We start from the raw sequence: 8,038 nt of genomic DNA, 5'->3' as shown, positions 1-8,038 counted from the left end.
ATACACATACACTTCATCTCTCCCCCACACACACACAGACGTTTCGTAACTTACTACCAAGATTTAAATATCTGGAATACAAGACAAGCGAATAGACAAAAACTACACGTATAAAACGACCCCCCAAAGGGGCGGTTTCGTAACTTACTAACAAGATTTAAACGTCTGGTGTATAAGAAAGGCGGCTAGACAAACAGTAAACGTACAAAACACAAGGTAGGCTGCTAAATAAGAAATAAATATACAACTTGATATACAACACGTAAGAAAGGCGAGTAAAATATATGTAAAGTTCCAAGACAAAATATAACGTATTGTTAGATAATAGTACGTTTACATAATATAATGTGTTGTTAGATAATAGTACGTTTACATAATATAATGTGTTGTAAGATGATAGTACGTTTACATAATATAATGTGTTGTTAGATAATAATACGTGAAGGTTACTAACACTCTTTTAAACATCTTATATTTATTGACATTTACCAACATTTCTATTGCAAATGTCATAATTAATAACTAAGTTGCTGATAATTATATTCATTTAGTACTTATTCATTATTTACGATATATCTAATCAAAGAAAGAAAGATACTTTTGAAATTACTCTAGTTAGATTAATGTTTTCCTTTACAACACGTGTTATACAATGGACCCCGAAAAATTTGTCTCCAGACATTTCTTTGTTTTAAGCCCCCTAGTGGCTCAACGGTAAGCCTGAATGCTTTTAAATCAGCTTGACGGGTTGTACATCACGTGTTTCATGTTTCATCAATGATGTCAGACAAAGCAACTCCCTATTTCACGTCCCCCAGTGACACAGCGGTGTGTATAACGTAAGAAACCGAGTTTCGATACTCGTGGTGGCCACAGCACAGATAGCTCATTGTGTAGCTTTGTTTTACACAATATTGTGTATGTATTATGAACGTTTCAGATGAGGCTATGGCTGCTTCTATGTTCAGGCAATGATGAAACCTTGTCACAAAAAGGGGATGATACACCTAATATACTTTTTATATACTTTACGTCATTTTATACCCGATTTGGACCCACAGACAGCACCGTGAAATTTGTAATGCACACGCGCAGCCCACTATGCCAACTGAGTAAATGGCCCAAGATAAACGCACTACGAAATTTTCTTTATCAAAACGTATCAAGTAGGTGATATTTCATAGTCTATCCAAACCATGTGTTTTTTCAGCTCATGACATTAACACGTGTTCAATTTAGTTACGAAAGATATGAACCATATTGTCAGAGACTAATCTAAACGAATAACTTGACGTTAGTATAAACGACCAACATGCTCCCCTTATGGCCCTGACAAAAACCCATTATTAGAAAGAATTTAGCTTTTTTTTTAAGTTTCTCACAGAACGGACTTGTGTCGATTTTATGAGTGCTGAATGAGGTTTAATTAACTGACGATTCAACATTTTTTTTACACTACCAAAATGTTCTGTGAAAACTTCTCTTTCTTGATTTATGCTATTCTTTGTAATATGCGGCAAAAGAGGTTTTAAAACGTTCGAATCATCAATATATGACATGAAAATTTTACTGCTGTACCAATTAAAATATACCGAGTTTTAATATCTTAATGATGTTACCTTCAGTTCACGCAAACTGTTATTGCGTGTTTTCTGATGGTACGTACAAGTACGAAACAGGTAAAACCTTATTAAATGATCCTTAAAGGCAATATTTTATGACCTTCTTCTAAAGACGGAATTCCAGACTTTATTATTGCATTTTTTTGGGAAATGAGCAATTGTAAGAGATATGTGGTTGCAAAGGAATTTAAGAAAGTATTAACTAACGTAAAGAAAAAACCAGCTATTTTCAAATTGGCGTTTGTTGCTGCTTCTACCAATTGTCTAATTATTAAATTCCATCCTGAGAAACAAAAGGATGGTCGAAACATCATATAGTAGGTTTGATGTATGACAAAATTCGTATTTAAAACAGAAGTGTTTTAACTCTGTAAATTTATAATATCCGTGGTTCCTGATTAATGTTCTTTTATTTGTCTGTTTCTTTGTACTGCAAGCCAAGAAAAATATCATATTATTTTAAATGTAGAAAACTGGTTGTATAAACATTCTGTGTACAAAGTACATCTGTAAAGTGTTTAGTTTCTAAAAAAGCTGCAAGTTACTTCTGTAAACAATCTGTAAAGTGTTTAGTTTCTAAAAAAAGCTGCAAGTCAGTTCTGTAAACAGTCTGTAAAGTGATAACTTCCTACAGAAGCTGCAAGTTTGTTCTGTAAACAGACTGTAAAGTGGTTACTTCCTACAGAAGCTGCAAGCTAGTTCTGTAAACAGCCTGTAAAGTGGTTACTTCCTACAGCAGCTACAAACTAGTTTTATAAACAGTCTGTAAGGTGGTTATTTCCTACAGCAGCCACAAACTAGTTTTATAAACAGCCTGTAAGGTGGTTATTTCCTACAGAAGCTACAAACTAGTTTTATAAACAGTCTGTAAGGTGGTTATTTCCTACAGAAGCTACAAACTAGTTTTATAAACAGTCTGTAAGGTGGTTATTTCCTACAGAAGCTACAAACTAGTTTTATAAACAGTCTGTAAGGTGGTTATTTCCTACAGAAGCTGCAAGCTAGTTTTATAAACAGACTGTAAGGTGGTTATTTCCTACAGCAGCTACAAACTAGTTTTATAAACAGTCTGTAAGGTGGTTACTTCCTACAGCAGCTACAAACTAGTTTTATAAACAGTCTTTAAAGTGGTTATTTCCTACAGCAGCTACAAACTAGTTCTGTAAACAGCCTGTAAAGTGGTTATTTCCTACAGAAGCTGCAAGTTTGTTCTGTAAACAGCCTGTAAAGTAGTTAGTTTCTATAGAAGCTGCAAGCTAGTTCTGTAAACAGCCTGTAAAGTGGTTACTTCCTACAGCAGCTACAAACTAGTTTTATAAACAGTCTGTAAAGTGGTTATTTCCTACAGCAGCTACAAACTAGTTCTGTAAACAGTCTGTAAGGTGGTTATTTCCTACAGAAGCTACAAACTAGTTTTATAAACAGTCTGTAAAGTGGTTATTTCCTACAGAAGATACAAACTAGTTTTATAAACAGTCTGTAAAGTGGTTATTTCCTACAGAAGCTACAAGCTAGTTCTGTAAACATTCTGTAAGGTGGTTACTTCCTACAGAAGCTACAAGCTAGTTTTATAAACAGTCTGTAAAGTGGTTACTCACTGTTATTCACAGGATACGTGCTCACCTGGGTACATTAAATATCACTGTTATTCACAGTTTAGTTGCCTGACTACTATATTTAATATTCAACGTTCCTGCAGTCAAAAAGTCTAACACCAAGACTATTACAGTTAATCAACAATAAGTAGATGAAATTATATACTTGTCTGTAAGATCATGTTCTAGGTATTAACTGGATATCATAGACTTCAGACCACCAAATCTGTAACAAATTCTAGGATTATTTACACACCTTTAAGGTACCGTTTTATAAATTCTAGAATGATTTGTTTGAATGTTTCCAGTCGGTTTACATTCAACTTCGATTGTGTGGCCACATGTTAAATGTAACATGAAAGTTTTTGCTGTTGTCTAAAAACAGTCTGATTCATTTTTGTTGTTCAAGTATGGATTTCATTTGTGATATTTATGTTTAGTTTCAATGTTATGTTATGTTTTCAAAAGTATGGATTTCATTTGTGATATCTATGTTTAGTTTCAATATTATGTTATGTTTTCAAAAGTATGGATTTCATTTGTGATATTTATGTTTAGTTTCAATATTATGTTATGTTTTCAAAAGTATGGATTTCATTTGTGATATTTATGTTTAGTTTCAATGTTATGTTATGTTTTCAAAAGTATGGATTTCATTTGTGATATTTATGTTTAGTTTCAATGTTATGTTATGTTTTCAAAAGTATGGATTTCATTTGTGATATTTATATTATATTATTTTATATGTTATCAAGAGCTACAGTGTCCACTAGTTTGAAATTGACAAAAAAAAAAGAAAATAATTTAAACGGAGAATATTCCTTCAGTTTTCTTTGCTATATTATTATCGACCACAAAGAATACGTCTTTGAACCTCGAAACAGCCGACTTCAGAATATTTATCTATCCTTACCCCTTGAGGGTCCCTGCAGGGGTGTGTTCTTCAAGTGTAAATTGTGATCTTCATGATTTATCGTGAGTAGTAATGTTGAACAGTTGCATTCTGTTTTCGAAGGATATCAGTGCTCCTTTATAACATTTAATTATAACACGCGAAATCTCGAAGCAATTAAAGTGATGTTTATCACATCGTGCTTTAAAAGCTTGTCAGAGCAGTAGCATGATCACAGACATCAGCTAAACGATTAATTGGACGTGTTTCGTAATTGAGGAACCTTAACCTGTGTAAGTGCAGTGTTTAACCTGTTCTATAATTGAGGGATGTTAAGGTTAGTTGTAGTGTTTAAGTACAGTATAAGAATATCACTAGAATTAGGCTTCATCTTTCTGATGGTCAATTATATGCTACAAAACAGAGAAGAAGAATCCTGTTTCGTTTCATCTTCTCCCTAAGTGCTTAATGTAAGTGCTTAAACTGCTTTTTTCACCTGTATTGAGTTTGTAAATACGTTTTATTCCTAAGGGGTTTCTTCTTGGGCGATTAAGATTGATTGTTGAGCATCGACTCAAATGAACTCGAAATAATGTTTTTGTTTAATCCTCACGTAACTTCGCTGGTTATAGTTTGAGTATAGTTTCATCTTTTGATTTGTGGAATTCTAACAAGTTTAATTTAGATATTGATTCATCCGTTTCGTTAAGGAATTTCAGCTAATTGTGAGAAGTGTATTTTGAACAAAGTTTCGTCCGTTAATTTCTCGGATTCCATCTCAATATGAGAGTTTAGGTTCAATACAGTTTCATCCTTTAATTTCTCGGATTCTATTCAAATTTTAGAAGTATATTTTGAATAAAGTGTCATCTTTTAAGTTCTCGGATACCATCCAAACGTTAGAAATTTAGTTTGAATATAATGTCATCCGTTGATTTCTTGGATTTCATCCAAATGTTAGAAGTTTAGTTTGAATACAGTGTCGTCCTTGATTTTTCAGATTCCATCCAAATATTAGAAGCTTAGTTTTAATATAGTGTCATCCGTTGATTTCTTGGATTCCATCCAAATGTTAGAAACTCACTTTGAATACAGTGTCATCCGTTGATTTTGGAGATCCTAACCAGTTAAGAGAAGTAAAATTTTGACATTATTTCATCGCCTCTTTATTAAGGAATTTCAACTTATTGCGAAAAATTTAGCTTTGACGTAGTCTTATCCTTTGACTTTTGAAGTTTTTTAGAAACCCAAGAATGGAAATAAAATTAGAATAATCTCACAGTTTTAAGAAATGAAGCTTCAGACTTGAAAAAATATCATAATACATTGTGAGAAAAACATAACAACATAAATAGTGAATCATAATTTCATGATTTTTCTATAAGTAATTATTTTTGATATAGCCCATAATAATTATGTTTTTGCAGTGTTCATAAGAATTTAGTTTTGACCCAAAGTTCTGCAACAGCGAAGAGTTATCAGTATAGGTTATGACATAGTTTGTTAGTTTGTAATTTAATCACAAAGCTACACATAGGCTATGTGTGCTCTGCCCACCACGGGTATTGAAACCCGGATTCTAGCGTTGTAAGTCTGCAGACATACCGCTGTCCCACTGGGGGGCAGGTTATGACATGTCATACTTTAACTGTGGAAAATTTCCTATTATTCGTGTGTTTGGAATGGTTAAAAATTTGACTTTAATTCAATTTTCGAAATTATCAACATTTTTATTTTATAATAAATATTAAAAACACGGTAATAACAAAAACATCTTTAATACGGACGTTTTGGAGTTACCTTAAATTTCATCATCAGCGTTAATATCTAAAAAAAAGTTATTTCATAATATTCGAACTACCAAAAACAACGTTAGCATTGAGCGAGTTTTCGTATTCAATCGGCAATTTAGAAAGAACAGATTTAAACGGTTACAATATAATAGAATGTACGATAAAACGTGCGACAGTACGTGTTTAATAAATAACATTGTTAAAAGAAACTATTATATAAAAAGGCTTAAATATGAGTATAAACACCTTATCTTTAAAATAATGTTAAATATCAAATAAAACACGGATATGAATCATTTCTATTCTTATTTAGCACTAAAATTACTTCAACAGAGTTCAGAGTTCTTTCAAAAATAGTGCAAACACAGAAGATTAACTTTGCCAGTGTAAACTAAAACAGCGTCTGATGATTTATTAAAGTTTTTGCTTGGTGATTTGTTACAGAGATTTTCTGTGCAGCTTAGGTGAATGACTTAGGATTTTGTTCATTGTCATACGCTGCATCTTTCAACCCTGATGAAAGTAGTTAATTCTGACAGTTACCGCTATGGGCGTGGCAGACTTCGTGCTTCAAAAGGTGACCCGAGGAAAACATTCCACAATTTATGGCCAAGGATACTGTATATTTGTAAAGTAATTATGTTATCTGTTGGGAAGTCAATAAGTTATACAGTGCACATTAGCTATTGTGTTATATTTGTAAAGCTTTCATTCTCTTACGTCTGTTAAACAAGGAAACGACGAGCAGGCTCACACGGACCTGTTTTTATTTTCCTTCGACTAGAGAAAAAAAAAGTTTGGTATAACAGGAAAATGTTTAGTGAAAAGCGTTTGGTGACATGGGTTTCAATCATACAAACTAAAAAGAAAGAAATTGGAATGAATTTGAAACACAGTTTGAGGTCTAAACTTCAATATGAAAACATACATTATTATATTATAAGATTCGGTGTCTATGTGTGTCACGTAACTCCTCCTAAATTGTTCAACTTACTGACTTCTGAACGGTACCAAACGAATCGTCTCGGTTTGTACAAAGGTACAACTTTTCACCCAACCCCTGAGGGAATCCGGGTATTTCGCGAAAACACTTTGAAGGGGAATACTCCGAAAGCGGACCCTAAATTTGGCATTATTTGGTATTAGAGGACGTAAATAAGTAGGCCTTCTAATTACCGTTCGTAATTGGGTTAAATAAGTTAAAATTGCATTATAGCAGCAATGATAATTAAATTGGAAAACTGGAAATTAGTAATTCAAGCATTAAATTTGTATTAAAGTAGTCCTGTAAATGTGGGCCATAGGCCCATAGCTTCTCCAGTATGTAACCTTAAAAGCAAAGATAAAAGACTAAATTCGCGGAAGGAAAGCTTTTCTCAACTACAAACACAACAGTTCGTAATCTGGTGTTCCACCCTTCTGTTGCAATGACAATATAGTATAATAAAACAACACTACTATTACAATAATAATATAATACAATACTGTGTTCCATAACACTTCTATTATAACACAGTAGTATATTCTATAGCTTCGCTTATTTGTTGTTGCTTTTTGGGGTTATCCGCTCTGTTCAATGCGGGGAACTATACCCCGGATTTTAGCGTTGTAAGTCTGTAAGCTTACCGCTGTTCCACCGGAGGACATATTCTATAGCAATATTTGTATTTGTCAGAATTTGAAATATACATTCTTTCACCAATTGTCAAAATAAAAAGGCTTTTAATTATATTTCTTAATAGTATAAATATAGATTATGTTGTTGTTGGGCTTAGGATTCTTCTACAGTAGATGTCTGTGACTTGTTGGTAACGATAAATAAACAGCACACACTTCACTTGTTTTAGAAATAATATATATATTCAGAACAAGTTAATCGTATGTATTAGGTCGTCAATAAATTAATGCCGCGTTTTGGAACACTTTCATTAACCCCCTCTCCCCCAAAAAAACGTACATCACGTATAATAGTTAAACTAACCGCCTAAACGTCACGTTAATGTAGCCTATATAATGTGTAAAGTTTAGTATACTCTAATCCTTATAGTGATGGAACACTACGAGACACACATTCGGCATGTAATGCTGTTTGAATACAAGAAAGGAAACAACGCATCAGTAGCTACAAAGAATATC

This window comes from Limulus polyphemus, unplaced genomic scaffold, assembly GCF_000517525.1.
Source record: "Limulus polyphemus unplaced genomic scaffold, Limulus_polyphemus-2.1.2 Scaffold3996, whole genome shotgun sequence".
In the NCBI taxonomy this organism is placed as follows: domain Eukaryota; kingdom Metazoa; phylum Arthropoda; class Merostomata; order Xiphosura; family Limulidae; genus Limulus; species Limulus polyphemus.
The sequence above is the reverse complement of the archived record's forward strand: the minus strand, read 5'-3'. Positions refer to the sequence as shown.